This window comes from Gossypium hirsutum, chromosome D08 (assembly GCF_007990345.1).
Source record: "Gossypium hirsutum isolate 1008001.06 chromosome D08, Gossypium_hirsutum_v2.1, whole genome shotgun sequence".
NCBI classification, from domain to species: Eukaryota; Viridiplantae; Streptophyta; class Magnoliopsida; order Malvales; family Malvaceae; genus Gossypium; species Gossypium hirsutum.
In genome coordinates, this window is record NC_053444.1 from 45,592,767 (window position 1) to 45,604,278 (window position 11,512).

The 11,512-nt window shown below is 31.5% G+C and overlaps 1 long non-coding RNA gene across 1 annotated transcript; it reads left to right on the forward strand.

Moving 5' to 3' along the window:
* Positions 1–8,499: 8,499 nt before the first annotated feature.
* Positions 8,500–9,971, forward strand: LOC121220111 (uncharacterized). The gene is made up of 3 exons (XR_005917293.1): positions 8,500–8,953; positions 9,054–9,122; positions 9,231–9,971. It is a non-coding gene; the product is annotated as an uncharacterized lncRNA (long non-coding RNA).
* Positions 9,972–11,512: the final 1,541 nt, after the last annotated feature.

An 11,512-nucleotide genomic window follows, 5' to 3' on the forward strand; every position in this document is an offset into this window, starting at 1 on the left:
CTTGTATGATAAGATAAAGCATCTAGTGGTTAAACCTAACTCTCAGGGAGAGGGTCTCATTATTCGTGGGAGACAAGATCGGAATGCTGATTGTGATTGTGGAAGGACACAGGAACGGAATCTTCGCGGTAAATCTAAAGGTAGATCGAAGTCTTCAAACAGAGGTAAAACTTGTAACTTCTGCAAGAAGAAAGGGCACATTAAATCTGAGTGTTATAAGATACAGAACAAGATCAAAAGGGAGGCTACAAATCAAAAGGGAAAATAAGTAGAAAATTTCGGTGAAGTCGATGTTGTAGATGACTACAACGATGGTGAACTTCTAGTCACTTCAGTCATCAATTCTTAAGTGAGTAATGAGTGGATCCTTGATTCGGGCTGCACCTTACACATGAGTCCCAATCGGGATTGGTTTACAACTTATGAAACAGTGTCTAAAGGTGTGGTTTTGATAGGAAATAACGCTTCGTGTAAAATTGCAGGTGTTGGAACGATTAAAGTTAAGATGTTTGACAGAGTAACAAGAACACTTAGTAACGTGCGACATGTTCCAGAATTGAAGAGAAATTTAATTTCGTTGAGTACTTTTGATTCAAAAAGGTACAAATACACAGCTAAAAGTGGGGTTTTGAAGATTTCTAAAGATTTCCAAAGGTTCCCTCGTTGTGATGAAAGGATAGAGAAAGACTACCAAGTTATATATTTTGTAGGATTCTACTATTACTAGTGATGTAGTTGTCGCTTCCTTTTCCTTGTCAGATGATAATATTACTAAACGTTAGCATATGCGCCTAGGGCATATGAGTGAGAATGGCATGGAAGAATTAAGCAAAAGAGGACTTCTTAATGGGAAAGGAATTTACGAACTGAAGTTCTGTGAGCACTGCGTTTTCAGGAAGCAAAAAAGAGTTCGATTCACTGAAAGAATCCATAATACGAAGGGAATGTTGGAGTATATTCATTCTAATCTGTGGATGTCATCCAGAAAGTGCCTTCGAGGGTTGAAGCTAATTATAAGCTAACTTTTATTGATGATTTTTTCAGAAAAGTTTGAGCGTTCTTCTTGAAGAAAAAAAGCGATGTGTTTTCCGCATTTAAGTCTTGGAAAACTATGATTGAAAAATAGACGGGAAAATAAATGAAATACCTCCGCACAGACAATGGCTTAGAGTTCTATTTTGACGAGTTTAATAAACTGTGCAAGTCAAAAGGGATCATGAGACACTTGACAGTTCGTCATACTCCACAGCAAAACGGCGTTACAGAACGAATGAACAGAACAATCATGGAGAAGGTTCGATGTATGTTGTCGAATGCCAACTTACCAAAGTCATTTTGGGCCGAAGTAGTCTCTACTGCAATTTTTTGATCAACCGATCTCATCCGTTGCCATTAAGAAAAAGACTCCACAAGAGGTATAGTCTGGTAATCCTACTGACTATTCTGATTTAAAGATCTTTAGGTGTCCTGCGTATGCTCATGTTGATAATGGAAAATTGGAATCGAGATTCATTAAATGTGTCTTTCTTGGTTATAAAGCCGATGTAAAAAGGTATAAGTTATGGTGTCCTGAAAATAGAAAAGTTGTGATTAGCAGAGATGTTTTTGATGAAACTGCTATGCTACCTAACTTATCTCTTAAAGACTCTTCCAATAAAGAAAATCAAAAGCAGGTGGGGCATCAGATTAATCCAGAATCTACAACAAAATCGAGTCCTCAAGCCAGTACAAAAATTCAGAATGGAGTTATTTCTTCACCACAATACTCTATCGCCAAAATAGAACTATAAGAGAAATTAAACCTCCAAAGAAGTATGTCGAGGCTAATCTAGCTGCTTATGCTTTAAATGTGGTTGAAGATATATATGTAAACCAAGAGCCATCTAATTATTCTGAGGCAGTTCGCTGTGAAGACTTAGAAAAGTGGATGTTGGCTATGCAAGAGGAGATGGAATCACTCTATAAAAACAGAACATAGGATCTTGTGAAACTTCTTAAAGGTAAAAGGTTGTTTGTTGTAAATGGGTGTTTAAAAAGAAAGAAAGGACTCCAAGAGTTGAAAAACCCATATATAAAGCAAGGCTTGTTGCAAAGGGTTACAGTCAAATTCCAGGAGTGGACTTCACAGATGTGTTCTCCCCAGTTGTGAAGCATAGTTCGATTCGAGTTTTGCTTAGTATTGTGGCTATGCATGATTTGGAGCTTGAGCAGTTAGATGTAAAAACTGCATTTTTGCATAGAGAACTTGAGGAGGATATTTACATGCAACAACCAGAGGGTTTTACAGTCTCAAAAAAGGGGACTATGTTTGCTAGCTGAAAAAATCCCTTTACAATTTGAAACAGTCATCAAGAGATTGCTAGCTGAAGAACTTATTCGTTGAGAATTCGTGTTAAGGTAGAGATTGTTAGAGTTGTGTGACCCAAATTCTATGAGATTGCTTGCAAGTCAAGTTAAACAAAATATATTTTCTTTTCAGAAGATTTAGTATTTATTTACATAATATATTTGACATTGATTAGAATTAGGTTTTTTCAACCTATAAATAGATGTAGTCGAAACTCCTCTTGTATCATTCGAATTCGACATAGTGAAATTTCTTTTTCTCTGCCCGTGGTTTTTTCCCAAAAAGGTTTCCACGTAAAAATTTTTATGTTCTTTATTTTTATTTCTCTTTTCTTTGCAATATATTGTCATTATCGACATTGTATTTTTTTTACGGAGTCAACGCCCACAAGTTGGTCGGATCGGATACAAGAGTACTTGGGGTTTGAGTTTGAATATTTAAGGCTCTAAGCTCAGTTTAATTCGATCTATTTTTTTAATTTTTAATATATTACCTTGGGAAATATTTGTTATACTAGTGAAATTTTTAGGCTCCACGAGTAAAGTCAGGAAGTTGACCAGTGTCTGATAAAAGTATAGTAAAATATTAAAAAAAATAGACACATGACAATTTTTTAAGGCTGCTTGTGAAATAAAAAAACTGTCAATGTACCAAATGCGTACCTTATTACATTTTGTAGTTTATAACACATAAAAGTTAAATTTATAGTAGCTTAAAATATGTCATAAGTCCCTATACTTTTCACAAATTTAGAATTTTGTCTCTATACTTTTCAAATTTCAAAATTCAAGTGCAATTGTTAATGCTGTTAAATTTTTAATTAAATTTATTAGTGTGACATTTTAAAATTAAAAAAAAAACTTAGTAGTAATGTAACTAAAAACATGATGTTGTAAGAACTTGAATTAAAATAATAATAATCTTAGTGTTAAGAGTTGAACATGAATTTTGAAATCTAAAATGTAAATGAGCTAGATTCCTAGAAACGAAAGTACAAGGAGTAAATTTCAAATTTATGATTAGTATAGGGACTTATGGCATATTTTAATCTTTATTGTAATATATAATACTATAATGTGAACATTAAAAAAATGATAAATTGCTTATATATAAATTTTTAATAAATGTAAAAAATATAAAATTAAAAATAATAATATGAATAGGTTTAAAATAAGCTTGAATTAATGATTTAAATATAAATTAGGTTAATAAAATGCTAAAATCCAACTAGTAGGGCTTTTACTACTAATTATCGAATGTCCAAAAATAATGAAAAGCTTATTATTGGCCCATCTAACTAGTGGGGCTTGAAAATGGGTAAGCGCAAAGGAAGATACACTTGGACCTCAAAATATAAAAGTGATCGTATTGAAATTATATTTATATAAAAAGCTAATAAATAAGTGACCACAAAGTATTTTTTGAATAAATTTTGGTTAGGTAATGAGTGTGGAATCCATCAGAATTAATTATTTTACTCTTCAAAATCAATAGATAGGTGAATCCCTTTGAGACTTTGGCTAAAAGAAAAGGAGTATTTAAACGGTTGCAATAATAATTTCTAACTTGATCATAAATGATAAGCCCGTTAAATAAATCGAGTCTAATCAATGACCAATCTTTTATTAGTAGTAAATTAATTGCAACAACATTCTAACAATTACTCTTATCAAATCAACAATTTTAAGAGTAGCTCCTATGAATTAATTTCTTGACAACCTTGCAAACAAGAAAAACCCGACTCTAATCAATGAACTCAACCATGCTAACTTATTCTTCGGTTAAAATAATATGAAAATTATAGCTCAAAGTATTTTTTTTTAAGAATACATACCAGATTACATAACTAGTGGGCATGATTTCACCCAACCTTGTGCCACTCATTACTCAATCAAAAACATCTCATGACGCTTGGCAAGCCCTCACCAACACTTATGCTTGTCCTTCTCATGGACATATCAAACAAATCAAAGACAACTTGAAAAATATCTCCAAAGGATCACAATCTGTCACCAACTATATGGAAGCCATAAAGACTAAAGCAAACGAACTTGCCACCCTTGGGAAACCACTTGATCATGAAGACTTAATTGAGAAAGTTTTGGATGGTCTTCATGACACCTTTTAATTTGTTATTGATACAGTCAATAGTCGTGACACGATCATCACCTTTGATGAACTCCATGAAAAATTCACCAACAAATAGTTGTCTTTGTAACAGCCCTATTCCAAGTCTGACCATATGGATTTGGTATAAGACTATTATAGAGATAGCATTTAGATTGATATATATCCCCTTCCCACAAACATTCCCCATTTTTTAAAGAACATTCTTATTCATAGTTCTTGCATATGTTAGGCACATAATTACATATCGGACACTTTCTTGGAAATTTCTTCCACAGCATTAGCCTCTTTAGCTCTAACTTTCTTTGGGATCCTACAGTTGGATGACTTGTGCCCCATCTTGTTGCAATTGAAGCATTTTCCTTAAAAATTTTGCTTCTTAGAAACACCACCTTTTGGTCTCAGTTTAGACCCATTCTGCGGTTGTCTTCCCTTCTTGAAGTCTTTCTTAACTTCTACGACGTTTGCCCTAGCAACATTGTCATTTGCTATTTTTTTGAGCCTCTTTTCCGTACCTCTATTGTCTTCTTCAATCCGAAGTTTAACAATTAGGTATTCCACTGACATTTCCTTTCTTTTGTGCTTTAGGTAATTCTTGAAGTCATTCCAAGCAGGAGGCAACTTCTCAATAATGGTTGCCACTTGGAAGGATTCACTTATTATCATCCATTCAGCAAGAATTTCATGAATGATCAGTTGAAGTTCCTGCACTTGATTCACAACTAATTTAGAATCAACCATTACAAAATTCAAGAATTTAGCAACTAAGAAATTTTTAGTTCCAGCATCTTCGGCTCTGTATTTATGATCAAACGATATGCATAATTCCTTAGTTGTTTTCTTAACATTATACACTTTGAACAGTGCATCCGACAATCCATTCAGGATGTAGTTTCCATATAGGAAATCTAAATGTTTCCAAGCTTCAACAGCAGTGAAAACGGTAACTTCATCTACCTCACCCTCTTTAACAGTAGGAGAGTCATCTTTCAAAAATTTAGCCAAGTTCAACATGGTCAAATAAAACAACATTTTCTGTTGCCAAGTCTTGAAATTTTATCTCGAGAATTTTGTAGGTTTCTCGTTGTGGCTTACAGCAGGCACCACCGGCAATACTGAGTTTTGGATCAATGATTGCGTTTGAACCAAAGCTTCAGATTTCGAATTCATTGAATTGGTGGGAGTCTCCTTTTTTCTATTACAAAACAAAACCAGAATTAAAAAACTTATCAACTTTTATTAGACAACAGGAATCTAATAAAACCCGAAACAAAAATTCATATGGTTTAATTAAAAATACAATAAGATAATGCACTAGGTAGGTAACCTTAAAAGAGATGTGTGCACTCGGCACGCTTAAGTACCAAGTCTTTCAAAGAAACAATCCTAGACATGCATTCTCATATTGTCTTTTTAATTCACCGTTGATAAATTTCTTTTAATTCAATTTAAAGCCACAATTAAGGCCACCATAAACAAAAAATTTCCCTTTGATTTGTTAAACGGTAGGATTAAATCCCGAAACAAAATTATATTATTTAATCAAAAATAAAATTTGTTAAACGGCGAGAATAAATCTCGAAACGGAATTATTTGATTACGTCTTTGTTTTGAAACAAAACAATATCGAATAAAATCTTGTTAAACGGCGGGAATAAATCCCGAAACAAATTTTATTTAATTCAATTCGAATTTGAAAATAAAATAAAATCAAATAAAATCTTGTTAAACAACGGGAATAAATCCCGAAAAAGATTTTATTTAATTTAATTTCTCATTTTTGGCAACAAAATCAAATCAAATAAATCTTAGTAAACGGCGGGAATAAATCCCGAAACAGAATTATTTGATTATATCTTTGTTTGAAAACAAAACAATATCAAATAAAATCTTGTTAAACGGCAAGAATAAATCCCGAAACAGATTTTATTTAATTAAATTATTATTTGGAAATAAAATAAAATAAAATAAAATCTTGTTAAACGGCGGGAATAAATTCTGAAACAAATTTTATTTAATTTGATTTCTCATTTTTGACAACAAAATCAAATCAAATAAATCTTATTAAACGGCGGGAATAAATCCTGAAACAAATTTTATTTTATTTAATTTCTCGTTTTTGACAACAAAATCAAAATGAAATAAATCCGTTGAACGGCGGGAATCAATCCCAAAACGGATTTTATTTTACTCGTTTTTGGAAATAAAACAAAAATTGGAATAAAATAGTTGAATGGCGGGAATCAATCTTGAAACAGATTTAGTTTTACTCATTTTTTGAAATAAAATAAAATTTGGAATAAAATCGTTAAACTGCGGGAACCAATCCCGAAATGGATTTTATTTACCTTTAATTTTAAAAAAATCGAATAAAATCTGTTAAATGACGGAAAAAATCCTGAAACAGATTTTATTAGTTTTAATATTCATTTGGAAATAAAACAAAAACAGAAGAAAAAAATCTGTTGATTTTTTCGAAAAGTTATTTTTCTCCTTGGTGTCTCATTTGTCTTGGATTAGAAAAATGCAAAAATAATCAGATCTGTCTTAAGATTGTTAGACAATACACACGTTAGTGAACATATAACTAATTTTAAATAAACATATATGAAATAAAATATAAAATAATTATTTATAACTAATTTATCAAATATGAAAATCAAATAAAAGCATAATAAAAAGTTGAAATAAAGAAGAATCAAGATTTTACGAAACGTTAAGGCCTCTTAAAAACACAGTTTCCTTAAGACAGATTCGGCCGCTCCTACGGTACTTGGAGAAACGTTGGTCTAATGTCTCCCAGGATACAACAACAACAGTGATCAAAGTAGTAGCACCTCTACAACGATCAACGAACGAACTTTGCCTTTTTTTATCACCGGAACGTTTGAAAAAAAATACGGAGAAGAAAAGGAAGAGTTTTAAGAGTAAAAGAGTTTCGGTGTAAGAGAGTATGAGTATAATACATTGTTTTTTATAGGCATTTAGGATGGTGGAAAATTTGGAAATAACCACAAAATCTGTCATTAATGAGCCAAAAAATCAATTTGATGTAAAAATTAAATCAAATCAGATACTGTCCATAAATAAACAGATTATGTCTGCTAAGGAAAACTAAATTCATGTTGAGATTAAAATATCCGCAAGCCCGACTAGTCCGGACATTTCGCGTCACCCACGTTGTGCGGGTGCGCCCCAACCCCATCGGGTTTGGACGTGCACCCCCTGCGCGTGAGGCAGGGTTACAAGCTTAGTCATTCAAGTACCCTTCAAGAGGGTTCACATATATAAACACATCTCACACTTTAGGTGGGATCTAAGCCTTTATTTTTCCTCAACAATATTTCCAAGTAGCTTACTTTGAGCATCAATTTCTCATTTATCACTCAACCATTTTGAGCATATGATATACCGTTGTAAAGGTCTCATGGAGTAGAATATGAAACCATAATTTTATAATTCAACTCTCCACCTTTACCTATTGAGAATATGCCTCAAAGTTCCCATAAAAATACAATTTTTTCAACATCCATTTCATTAAAATTTTACTTTAATAAAATAACTCGTGTACCATTCATAACGCGACATGTGCCCGCCTTTGTTGAGTTAGCACCAAGTTACCAACCCATAAAGAGCTTGGACAGAAAACTAGTTTCAAGGGGTTCAATTAGGTACTAATTATGATTTAGAGGACTCAATTAGGTGCACTTTTCATCGATGGACTCAATTGATTTTTTAATTATTTGTGGAGTGCTTTTTTTAGCATTGAAGCCTTATAAATAAAAATAAAAACAACAATTAAAATAAAAAAAATCCAAATCAACTTTTTGCTTCCATGTGAAATCTTCCCAATATTTCACATTTTAGCTTATAGACATATGTTGCACGAAAATAAATAATTAAAATACCAAATTTAGTAGCATTTGTAACACCCCAAGGTTTTGATGTGTGATTTGTGAAATTTTGTCATGTGAAAAGTACTTGTTGAAGTGGTTGAAGGCTTTGTTAATGTGTTAGGGGTCTTTGGTTTGAATGTTCGTGCGGGTAAATAGGGTTATTTTATTTTTGCTAAGGAATTTGTGAGATGTTGGCTGATAGATTTTAAATGAGAATTGATTTTTTTTTAAAAAAAAGAAGAGAATCTATTGGTTAATAAAAGGTTAGTGGGTAGTTGAGATAGTAGTGGATTTTATGTATATTTTGTTTTGTTTTTTTTTGGATTTATCTAAAAATAATAATAAAAAGATTTGGTTTCCCCCACTTTTGATGGGTTTTGTTTTTCATTTGTTTCTACCCTGTTGGATTTCGGCACTTCCAGTAAAGAAAAAAAAGAACTTCCAAATTTCTTCTCTTTCTTTGATCTTTGCCATTGGTTCATTCCGCATTTGGGTTTTGTTCCTTGATTCAATTATTTCTTGTGGGTTGGCGGTGGTTTAATCTCGGTTGCTCTTGCGAATTTAATTTTTTGGGTATTGAAGGGTAAGTGTTTCTATGGAATTTGCTTTTTTTTAAGGGTGGTGTTTATTGGTTGATCATTTCTTTAAGGCTTGGGTTAATCTCGTGAAATCTATGTTGTTAGGTGATAGTCAAGGAATTCGGAACTCTCATTCTGTGAGTTAGTTATCTTAAAGGCTGCTGTGGACATTGGGTAAGTTTCGAACCCCTAAGAGTTCAATTCTTATGTTAGAACTGTTTATGTTGCATTGTAGTTGATTGGGTTGTTTTGGTAAATTGAGGAATTGGAACTGATTTTTAGGTGTTGGATATCGCATGGTTGTTTTCACATCAGAATCGAATCAGGTATGTAACGAGAAATTCAAAAATCAGCGAACTACGAAAGCTAAAAAATAACACTGTCGACGCCACACGGTCGTATGTCAAGCCGTGTGCAATAAACTATTGCCTGATGGGCCTTATACTAGACCGTGTGTGACACTGGTATAGGCTATTTGGGCCGTATGGGTGTAAAATTCAGATTTTTTTCCTAGGGTCGTACACGTTGTCCCAATTGACCATGGGCCTTCCGTAGGGTCAATATGTGATTAAATATACTATAAAACATGAAATTTTGTCGTCTGTTAGTATAATTTTTACTACCTGCAAGTGTATTTGGGATGTCATACAATAAATAAAATTAAGAATAATGTTATATATGTGATTTGTATTTGATATGTTATGTATGATTTCTGCTCTGATTATATCTGATTCTGGGATGAGATATATATTATGTGGAGTAAGTGTTTCTGTGAGAGGCGACATTTCACCCACTATACTGGTAGCACAGTTGCAAATATCTTTAAGTGTCTTAACGGCACTAAGTGGTGTGTAAGGTTGGATGGGTGTTTCAAATCTCATATGGTGTGTTAGGATGGTCTGAGATGCTGTGTAGCGGTTGGGGGTAGGAAATATATATATTTGTATCTGAACTGCTCTGTTAAGATTCTGTACTATTAAATTGTATGTTAATAATTATCTGTTTGAATTGTTTGTTACAAACGGAGTTCAAAAGCTCATATTCTGTTTGACTTTTATTTTCAAGTAATCCTCGGATTTAAACAGATTGGTGCAATCGGGAGCTCGGTTAATATCATATTTTTCTTAAATTTGACTTATTGAAATTTTTGGTTTGAGAGTTTTGAAAATTTTGGACTCCCTGTACATTTGGGACTATTTTGGGTTTTGGACTTTATTTTTCGTTTTCGTATAATATTGTTCAAACTTTTTATTGACAACGATTATTTTTTGCAAAAACAACGGGTTTCAATTAACAAACTGTGTTTTCAAAGCTACATCTTTCTAAGGGTTTCAGTTGCAAAACCATAAGTTTTAGAAAATATAATCAAACATCGTTTTCAAATAAATAGTTAGATAATAATATGTTTTTAATCCGGAATTTTAAGAGTTTACGACGAGTTTCAAGATACACAAATTAAATTTTCAATAATTTAACGTAACAACTCTAGATTTGGCCATAACTTTTAGGCGGGGTTTGGAGTGTTACAGCATTCATATTCAAAATTCTTTAAAACAAACTACAAAAATATATCAATTAAGCACGTTATCATTATGCTTTGTCATTATATTTTTAGTAGTTTTATTTAGTAATTTTTTTAAAATTTTAAAAAATAAAATATTGGTAATAAATGTGAATCAACTAACAACATTTTCTTTCATCAGCTATAAGCTTGAAAAGAACACTACATTTTCTTTCTCCTTCTGCAACAAGGAAACAATGAAAAGAAATGCATCATATATAAACTAGAAATAGCACCACACATTGCGTGATTTGCTTTTATCATTTTAATATAATAATATTCATCTTATAATTATTATTTTATTAAATTTATAAAAGATTTATGATTCATACATTTCTTCAATATTAGTATTATGTCTTCGCAAAGTTAAATTTCAATGAAAAATATATTAATTAAAAATATTTTTAAAAACTAAACTTATTAATATTACAAACAAAATACTTTATAGTTAAAAAAGCAAGCTATAGAAAATTAATAAAATAGGTAAGATTGATTATTATTGAGATTTAAGATTGAAGATTTAATTTGAGTAATTTTATAGTGCGAAAAACTGTAGACATGATTTGCAATTAATGCTTTCTATTTGTGGTTGAATTTGGTGTGAAGAATATTTGATACTTGATATTGTAATAGCATTAAAAAGCATACACGTCGCACTAAAAGCATTAACATCCGGCTTTTTTTTTTACGTAAAAAAGAAAATTAAATACAAAATTAATATGTCCTAGGATTCAATACGAAAATAGTATGTCAACATCGGCGGCACCACCATTTTTCTTTGATAAAATTTATTTCCTTATTTTTTTATTAATTATTCTAAATTGTTTATATTTAGTTTAGTGTTTTGCGATTTTTTATGAATGTAAATTTTTTGTTTTTTTAAATTATTTTATAGTTACTTTGTTAGTAATTTATGATTAGGTTATAAATTGTTTGTGTTTAGCTTAGTGTTTTGTGATTTGTTATTAATGTAATTTTTTTGTTTTTAAAATTATTTTATAGT